Source organism: Esox lucius, chromosome 2 (genome assembly GCF_011004845.1).
Source record: "Esox lucius isolate fEsoLuc1 chromosome 2, fEsoLuc1.pri, whole genome shotgun sequence".
Lineage (NCBI taxonomy): Eukaryota > Metazoa > Chordata > Actinopteri > Esociformes > Esocidae > Esox > Esox lucius.
Window position 1 is genome coordinate 23,936,942 of NC_047570.1, and position 10,559 is coordinate 23,947,500.

Consider the following 10,559-nt stretch of genomic DNA (forward strand, 5'->3'; position numbering starts at 1 on the left):
GATATATCACTTTTTTTATTTTTTTATAATGGAAACAATCAACTCTGGTAATGTGTCAACACCCCTTGTTGCAGTGTTTGGTATGTCAAACTTCATTCCTCCACAACTTACCTGGGGATGGTGCCATTACTCAAGCCTACGGTTTTCACAGGACTGGCACATGTGTACTGCATTGGGACATATTCTTCAGCGTCTAGACAGATGAGCCAATAGCAAATAGACACATTAGAAAGTCGCATCTGAGTTGCAAGTGCTATTTTAGCAAATGTGCTAAACTCCCATTTCTAGCTTTTTAGATAAATGTTTAAGAAGTTTGTTGTGCAAGTAGATTTTGGACCTTAATGCAGTATATATGTGCTAATCTATACAAACAACAACAAAACCGTAAAGGAACCCTCAGTGAATGAGACATCTGTGCCATCATAATCTGTAATAATCTTTTCTCTCTGTACTTCCAACACAGCTGTATTGAACCTCATCCAAAGTGTAGTTTCTGCAGCTATTCCGATTCATGCAATAAAATTCACTGTACAATTTAAAACTCCTGCTTAATATATCTATTTGTAATAAACAAGATTTGACAAGATCATGTTTATTGGAATATACTATACATTGGTAGGCAAAACAAACGTGTCAAGACTGCATCTCCCCAATTCTTTATTCTTGTTTCGATAACCGAGAAAGAAACCAAAAGTGGTCATCACAGGTGTAAAAGTACATGGCTTTGTTTACCAAGAGAGTTCATTTAGATCTTAATTAGGAACTTCCCTCACCTGGTAAACACAGCCAAGTACTGGTAAACACGGGGGAAGTCATTTTTACTTCGGACATCTCTGCTGGTCATCATGCTCATAGACAGAGTACTCCATTTGCCAAAGAAAGCCTACACTACTCTGTTGCATTGAGCCTTGACTTTCAGCGGGTGATACGCATCTCCTGACTTCACTCCTCAACTTACGTCAGCAATAGGTGACTACAGCATTAGACCGCAAGACCGCCTATCTAGGCCACGGAATGGATATTTTAAGCATGGCTGGCCGTAGAACCAAGCATTGGGATAGGCATTTGATTTTGACTTTCACAGGGGCACTTTTGTTAATGGGCTGTGTGACTGTGTTTAATGGGTACAACCTCAAATATGTAATTTAACTATAAAAAAGGTTTAATTTGGCAAGAACAGGACAGACCTAGAAACACATGGTGCCCAAATTGCTTATGTATGTTGTGCAGTCAGATGGAGAGGAATTACTCTTAAGTCAGTTGTCAAGAATTGAGTCTTTTAAAGTATCATTTTAAAAATAATAATGTAAAACTGAAATAAAAAATCATCTTTCCTCATTTATGTAATTCTACTGTGGTAATATAAAGTACCCTACAGTGCACACAGATCGAATGGACAGTTTTAGTTAGTAAATTATGTAACCTATAAATGGTTTTAGGCTACTTAATAGTTTGAATAATCAACACATTTTATACATTTGAAACTAAATTGAAACCCCTGACCAGTGCTCTCATATTATTGAATAACAAATGGTACAATTAAGTTTCGTTCACTGAAACTCTAAATCAGTTTATGTTTTAAAAATACAATTTAAAACTTAAAACAATACGATTTCTACGTATCTTTCTATGTAGAATTGGTCAGGGGCCTGAATACTTTTCCAAGCCAATATATAGTTCTGAAATTGGGACTGGAAAAAATTATCTCATAACAATATATATTTGTCAGACAGAACCTTATGGTCTCAAGGCTTTATTCCTGTAATTTATTCCTTTTCTCATTTGCAATAATGAGATTCGTAAAACAGTTTGAAATTAAATCTCATACAAAATGTATATGACACGTAAAAAAAGAATGAGGATCAGACTTTAGGAAGGTAAATGGGGTTGTCTTTATTCAATCGTTAAATGTCTCAGGTGCACATGTAATGCTACAGCATAGTTTTGCATATGGCATTGTGCTCTATATTTCGGACTTGCTTGTGAAATGATGCATAACAAAGCCTGAAGAATATATTGCAAAAAATAAGTGGCGTATTGGTCAATGCCTTGTAATTTTTTCAATCTATATGTGGTTGAGATAACAGTTGCAGGGTCAGCCCTGACTGTTTGGGGGCCCTAGGCATGATTTGGTTGGGGGGCCCTTCACCCCAAGGCCAAACATTTTAGTGGCTTGCCTTGATGGCAAAGAGATTTTTTTGGTGGCTGCATGGATATGTTTAGTTTTAAGCAAATGTCACGTAATTATAGAACTTCTACCATTACGTGTGCCAGGTTAATATGACTTCTGAGTAAGAATGACTAACCAAATGAATGAGGGTCTCTGTGGAGGTCAGGGCACCTGGGCATGTGTCCTGTGTGTCCAGTCTCTCTTCTGCAATGATCAATACAAGTTTAACATGTGAAATCTACTCACATATAGTCAATAATGATAAAAAAATTACTTATTGTTCATGTATGGCCATGTTAGAAGCCTTTTCCTGACATTTTTGTCTGAAATATATAATTGCATACTGGTAAGAAAGCAGAAGGCCTAATTATATATGCAACTTTAGCAAATGTGTTTCAATTGATCATCTCCAGCACTCTTCCTATATTTGTCATTATGTAAGGAATATAACATTATGGGTGCCAATCATAAACCATTATGATTTTAAACTACAGCTGAAAACCAGTCTGAAAACTATTTGTAGATTAAACTGAGTGATTTGGGGTGCAGGTGCTCCCTTCAGGCACTATGGCCTTGCGTATTTGTTGTATGTGGCACTGCATGATAGGCTTCATGAGGAACATCTTTTCCGCATTCAAAAGCCAGTCCTTCAAAGTGCGCGCGCCAAACGCGCACTATTTCGCTCGCGGTGAAATTAAAACCGATCTGCCCAGTGGATGAAAATAATTTGTACAACACGAAGTCGAATCTACAAGAAGTGCATTATATTTTTTAGATACTATCGGTTTACATGTACCTAAAAGCAACAGGTAAGACTAATTCTTAATCTGTGTTTGCTTAAGTGTTTATACGAGGTTGTGTAGGCTACTTACAGGAATTTTCGCTTGTGTGGTAGGCTACACCAGCGTAAAAAGTTCAGTCATCGTTTCTTAACAATGTGAGCAAACGTTTACGTCGTTCGGCCGTTTTTATTCTAGCATATTCTTTGTAAATGGTCTATTAAGATGTTTCTGGTGCATCATAAATTCGTGTTCCCTTCCCATCATACACATTTTTTCTGGAGAAAAAAAACTAAAAACAAAAGAAGACGCGGAGGCTCACCTTTTCTTTACATCAGTAGAGACGCATCGCTCCATACTGTATCAAGCTGGACAGCAACTTCACGTTCTGTTTTGTTGTACCACCATATTCGTTCACTATGAAATACAGAAATCTACAAATCTATAGTTTTTTTTTATTTGTATTGTAGTATATTTAAAAAATCGTAATCTAAGGCTAGATCTGTGTCCGTGACGACATAAAAACGTCCATCTAAAAAACTACTTCATTAAGGAGGAATAAGTGTTTATAAAATGTTTTTATATACGCATTAATATAATTATCTTCTAAAAAATTAATAATAGGGTACACCCTGATACTTCTCATCTTTTCACCTCATTAGATCTCCTTTGTTTGTCAATTACTTTATAAGAGATTAGCAAGATTCTTCTAGCCCGATTTCTTTCAAAAATATGGAATCTGATCAGGAAGTCCAATCATAATTCCATATTACAATTCGAACAGTGAGTGTCGTGCATCGATTTACCCAAAGTACGCCCAATCCGAAGCATAATTAGAAATACATATATATATATATATTGTGTATAATCGAGACATTTCTGTGCCAGTTTCTAATCTGAGTTTCTATCTTATCAACTCTTTTTAGAAACTGGGCAATGTATTGCTTTGTTTAGCCTCTGGTTTATGAGTTCTAATGAAATGTCATTGCTTCAGTCAGACCACTAGGGTATAGCTTTAAGTTTTCAAGGCAACTTTGGTCAACAGTGAGTCCCAGGGATAACAAGTAATTCGAAAGTGACTCACCTTTTCTCCAGGTACATTTCCATGCCAAATAATCCTTCAGAACCTACTTATTCTGGGGCAGGTCATTTCACATTAACATTTTCCTGCCTGAAGCTGCAAGCTGACTCTCTCATAAAGATGACATCCCTTTCACCTGAAGAAGACAACTTATTTAATATTTAATGTTGGAAAATAGTCATAAAACAACTGGCACACACCCAGAAAGTTGGTAGAAATGCAAATGACTATTTGATAATGAAATGTCGGATACTCATGTCTTTACAGCCCAGGCATTAATTCACTATATACATTTTCACATATTACCCATTGCCTCATTATTCTCCACACACGTCTCTGTAATAATTCATTATATCATCCATTCGTAAGTTACCAACATTTGTAACTGCAGAAAAGATGCCTTATTTTGAAGTGGCAGAAAACTTCAACACATTTCCATGTATCAGCCTGAACAACTACTTAAACACAGCTCCACACCTGATACGTCAGTAAGCAATAAGAAAGGGTTCAGTCATGTTAATACGGTTTACGGCATTCATTTAATTTGCATTTAATTATAGATTTGTCTCATTATTTCCATTTCATTTAATCTTTGTTGCATGTAATGTTTTAATACGACTAATGGATAGCAGTCATAAAATATCATATAACAAAACACCTGTTTAAAGAATATTTAGTAATGACAAGAAACATTTGAATAATTTCGCCTTAAAGAGTTTGGTAAATGGTGTTTATACAGTGACATTCATACCAATTAACACTGAACATGGTATTAAGAATGCTGGGACTTCAAAGAGCCTGTTTTACATCTTGCTGAATTTGGAAGATTTTATTTAGGGAAAAATAATAATGTAAAAATAATGACAAATAATAATAACTGTCCCATGGATTGTCATTACAGCATGTCTCAGGGCAAGGTTTAGCTTTCGATTACCGCACTTGTGAGTTCTTATCAACCAACATTTCCTAGTACAGATTAAGCCTGAGCTAAAATGTAAAGCTAAGATCAAAACAAATATTATTTTCTAGAAGGGTTTTACACTTTTCTGAGGAATACATATTGGCCTGACCTTGAGAGTAGTGCTATCACAGGTAGAGAAAAAAGGTATACAAAAAAAAACTATATTTCCCACTGCACTGTATCCTCTTCAAAACCCATAATATCAACATGCATGCTGCTATCATCATGCAATCAATGCAAATCTAATTTGGCAAACAAACAGCACTGATGTCATCTTATCCCTATGTAATTTGATTGGATAATGAGTCTTTTCAGATCTAGGCTTATCTTCAGAGACTCAGTTAGCACATGCACTTCATGCTGAGTCTTCATATTTGAGTAACAGATACAAGCAAATGTTTCGTGGCTGTATTGGATTAATATTAATAAAAAAAAGTAGAAAACATTTTAGAAAAGGTCAGCATGTAATTGTTACATTATGGTAATGTTTACTAGCGGTATAAAATGTAAAAAGTGTTCACCATTACTTGACTGTTCCTAATTAAGACCTAAATGAACCTTTTACCTTGTTATTTAGGTCTTAAGAAGTTTCTTAATAATATTTCTCACCTGTTGAACACAGCTATGTACTTTTGCTTTGTACGTCTACACCTCTGGTATTGACCATACGTTCAGTAATATTGGTGGGGCTGATATCTCCAAACTCTGATCATGGTTTTTTATTTTCATAAAACATTTGTTTCTTTGTCATCGGGACTAGTACGCTTTGGCTAGTTCTATTGCACATAGCTGTGTAACAGCTGGCTACTTTCGAGTGAAGTCAGTGCCTTCAGATTTGGTTAGGATGCTAGGGAAATCATTACAGATCCAATGTAGTATTCATCATTAGTTCATGACTTGATAGGGCGTTGTGGAGGAGGATTGTCAGGAAACTTTACAGTTTACTTGTTTCTGATTTAACACTGTTCCTAACCTTAACAATCTTAACAAGTATTAAATAATGTCTACGTCAAATATTGAAGTCAGACTGTTAAACAATATTAATTATTGCAGCATTTGGTGCACATGGTGTGCCCCTAAAAAATATAATGACATTTTACAGTTTTAAGAATGCCAAGTTTGTGATGTTGACATGCAAGAGATCGGTCATTCATTCATTGCCATAATCATTAAACTACTGTAGAAGCTGCTAAATCCATTGTTTTTCTGCTCCCACAAGTCTGGAAATAGTGTTAAAGTTACAGCGTTGTTAACTAGCAAGCTAATTATGTAAAATGACTGAACAAGGTGTAAACATATGGTTAACAATGACAATGATTTGTACAGTTAATAAAATGTGGTGACGGCAATCTGCTATAGGAAGATTTGGTTGTAATATGCTAGAAACTTGATGTTCCTGCTGAAATAATGTTGCATCAATAACATTAACAAATGCCGTTTGGATTTTTTCTCCAGGCCACTTGAAACAACAGTACAACAAAGTAATTGTTGTAATGTCAAAGCTATCTGGGCATTTTTTCCTAAATACTTAAATGCACCTGCAACCAAATTAATGGCACATAGGATCCCTCTAAAGGTAATAATCTAGTGTGTTGTAAATTATATAGAATGTTAGTGTGCTTGTAGGTTAGTAAGCCAAATGTACAGTGTGGATGCCATTTTAATGTATTTTATTTCACAGACAGCTCACTCCGAGCTGGCAAAGAAGGAATATCTGCATACTCACTGAAATTAACATGCAACAGTTTCAAAAATTCTATTGAATTCAGAAAGACATTAATTACAGTACATAATCTATGGATTTCCCATGAGAGAAATAAGCCTTCTGAGAGTCCCAATTTCTGTACATCTGTATGTATGTGTGTGTGTGTGTGTGTGTGTATATATATGTATGTGTGTGTATGTTTTGTGTGTATATGTGTATATGTATATATGTGTATATATGTGTGTGTGTGTGTGTGTGTGTATATATACACACACACACACACACATACATATGTGTGTGTATATGTGTGTATGTGTGTGTGTATATATATATATATATATAGGTTGTGCATGTTGTGGCTTCACAAATGCTTTGCTGCATACCTCGGTTGTAACGAGTGGTTATTTCAGTCTAAGTTGCTCTTCTATCAACTTGAATCAGTCGGCCCATTCTCCTCTGACCTCTAGCATCAACAAGGCATTTTCGCCCACAGGACTGCCGCATACTGGATGTTTTTCCCTTTTCACACCATTCTTTGTAAACCCTAGAAACGGTTGTGCGTGAAAATCCCAGTAACTGAGCAGATTGTGAAATACTGAGACCGGCCCGTCTGGCACCAACAACCATGCCACGCTCAAAATTGCTTAAATCACCTTTCTTTCCCATTCTGACATTCAGTTTGGAGTTCAGGAGATTGTCTTGACCAGGACCACACCCCTAAATGCATTGAAGCAACTGCCATGTGATTGGTTGATTTGATAATTGCAATAATGAGAAATTGAACAGGTGTTCCTAATAATCCTTTAGGTGAGTGTATATATATATGTATATGTGTGTGTGTGTGTGTGTATGTGTATGTTCTGTAGATGGTCTATAGATAGTAATACTATCAACAAACAATTGCTAAACAATTGCTAGCTAAAGTTAGGGTTTAGGTTTAGAATAAGGTTAGGGTTAGGATATAGGTAAAGGTTAGGGTTAGTAGATAGACAATCTGTAGAGCATCTACAGGCGCACTTTTGGGACTCAAAATATAGTGCATATGGAAATGTCTGGGATCTTTAATTTCAGCTCATAAAAAATGGGACCAACACTTGTTGCGTTTGATATTTTTGTAAAATACAGATGTCAGCAGTGCCAACCTTGGTCTATGTATAGGCTATGCCTATTCTGTGAGTGATTACATCACTAATCCGTTGTCTTTTTGACTGTACGTACTTACCAGTGCCAGCACTTAATACATACAGACGCACACTGAAGCAGAGGCTTGCTACTCATGGATCAGTGAGTCACTGCAATGTCACAGTGTTATAGTGTTCTCATCATAGAGAACAGTCATCCAAGTCTAAACAGTGAGAAGTGTTTTGGCATTTCCCATTGATGTTGTAATTATCTATTGTGTTCTCTATAATGTGACGTCTACTGCTCCGAGGTAGTTATGGGACGGTTGGTAATTTGATAGATTTTACAGATTGTTGAGTCAGGACAGGAGAGCTCTGTTGTGAGATGGGGCACTGAGAGTAGGCATCAGTTTGCCACACTGGGGATGGAAAAAGTCTACGTTGACTGGATGGATTCATGGTTCTCTAGTCTACTGTATCCTCAATTACGTAAAAAAAAATCATTGTTTTGCCCAAGTTGCTTTTCCTTTCTCATGGGATGTTCTGTGTGACAGACTAACAGCATTTGGTTATGAAATATAATGTTGCAACACACAACTGACATGTGTATACAGCTCTGTTTCTCAATCGGCATACATCACACACACGGTTGAGAAAAACACTGTGCCATGCTGCAGTGTAGCGCCCCTGGATGAACTGTATGATATGGGGTTAAGGGCCTTGCTCAGTGAGTCCAATGGTAACTGGGGAATGTCTTCAGGATGTGAACCCAGCAGCCCTCCAGTTGCCAGATCCAGCGCTCTGCCCTGGAAGTGAAGCAGACACATTTTGGCCCCAACTCCTTAGTTGCTTGGTGACCTAGCTTTTTGATTCCACTGGATGGGATGAAGGAGTTTTAAGCTCAATTGGTTATAACTTACCTTGGTTACAATGTATCGTGAACATATTGGTTAGGAAGACAATATGGGACACTGTATGCGGAGTATAAACAGTAATAGATTTGCAGTGAAAGTTTCCATTGTAGGATCTCTTGAGAAATGGGATTGAAACTTTCTGAAAGCCACCCTGTGTTTTAAACACATACAACCACACACTCCTCAGCTTCTGTCTAATCAGAAAAGGGCAATATTAGTGTTAATGTACAGACAGGTGGCAAATAACAGGGAGAAATCTGAATAAATGAGAGGATGAACATAACGAATGCAGATTAATTCACTGCATGTAATAATGTATTTAATTTGATAGATTGGTGTTTTGTCAATTCATGCCCATCCCTGGCCATCTCAGTTCTCTGTTCAGCAGTGATTTTTGTCTCCTCTTCATAGAGCCTGTGCATAATTATTCACCTGCTGCTTACATACATCAAATGTTGCACAAAGCATTAAGGAATTGACTTTGTGTGTTACAATTTCTGAATCAATCAGCCTGACCAGATACTCACATGATGATGATCTGGCTGTCGAGATCCTCTCCTATCGCTGTGTGTTGGGAGGAGCCCTCACAAACTTACCACTGGTGCTAAATACTACTTTCCTTTTTGTTGAGGAATAATTTAACCCACCTACCCACTTCTCATAGCTGGAGTGCTGCTTATGCAGACCAATATACAGACACACACATACACCACCTCTTCATCTCACAATCCCTATCACTGTCGGCCTCACTCTTACTCTCTTACCACACTCCCTCCCCCCTCTTCCCTTAGAAAAAAGCTACAGTGTGGACAATGTGCTAATCCCTGAGAACACACACTGAGGACTAATTTGACTTATTAACTATGACTCTAGGGCCTCTGGCCAAGGCCCTCACTAATCCTGCTGATCCACAGTCCCGACCCCAACCACTCAGCCATCATGACCATACGATACCGATGCAACACACGGACTGACAGGATCTTATGTACTTTCAATGAGTTATGAACATTTAATAAAATCAGTGTCCAAGTGAGTAATGGGAATGGAGCTTTTAACAGAATTACCTTTCCAGCTTTGTTTATTCTCAAAGAGATAATCGACGTACTTGTAAAAAACTATTGGATTTTGAGATGTAAGTTTTTCCATATAGAATTTGTCACCTATGTAGAATATGGGTGAATTACATAAATAAATTACGCAAAATATAAAACCAGAATGACTTTTTTAAACTTTTGTAATTCAGTAATATAAAAGATTTGATCAGGGGTCGCTAGACCCCAACTCTGAGCCAATCAGAAAATAGGAGAAGAAATCTCTAGTATAAGTCAATGAGAGCGAGAAGAAAAGGATAGTTCCCTGCTTAGACCTAATCAATGTGACAGTTGCTAATCAATACTAGATGGGAATTGCTGTAGTATTTGAGCACAAGCCAGGCGCCAAACCAGGCATGTTTGACCTCTATACCTATTTTCTGCAACATGGCTGTGAGTTCAGTGGGTCATTGGGTGGAAGATATTACCTTTTGGGAATGCTGTCACTCCCAGGATATCCCCCAGTATTGTGTTCTGTAAGCATAGGAAGTTGCCCCCTGAAAAATGAAGGGCATAGGAAGGACATTATTGAGAGCAAGGGTCCTCTGAAGCAGTTAGAACAGATCATTTGGCTGTAATGGAAGACCCAGCTTGACAATCCAGGTCACTGTTGACCAGTGGACGTTTGGTTAACATTAAGTATATCGATAATAATCTGATAATTTATCCAAATACACATTATATTAAAATGTATACATATTAGTAAAGCTAAATGGTCATATACTATATTATCAAAA

At 37.1% G+C, this 10,559-nt stretch overlaps 1 protein-coding gene across 3 annotated transcripts in view; it reads left to right on the forward strand.

The window, feature by feature from the left end:
* Nucleotides 1–2,828: 2,828 nt before the first annotated feature.
* adcy7 (adenylate cyclase 7) overlaps nt 2,829–10,559 on the forward strand; it is a 65,914-nt gene continuing 58,183 nt past the window's right edge. For 2 of the 3 annotated variants that reach the window (XM_034288218.1, XM_020053930.3), the window contains exon 1: nt 2,829–2,979. The gene's annotated coding sequence lies outside the window, so the exon portion shown is untranslated. The remainder of the gene's footprint in view (nt 2,980–10,559) is intronic. The other variant, XM_020053935.3, reaches the window with a different exon arrangement.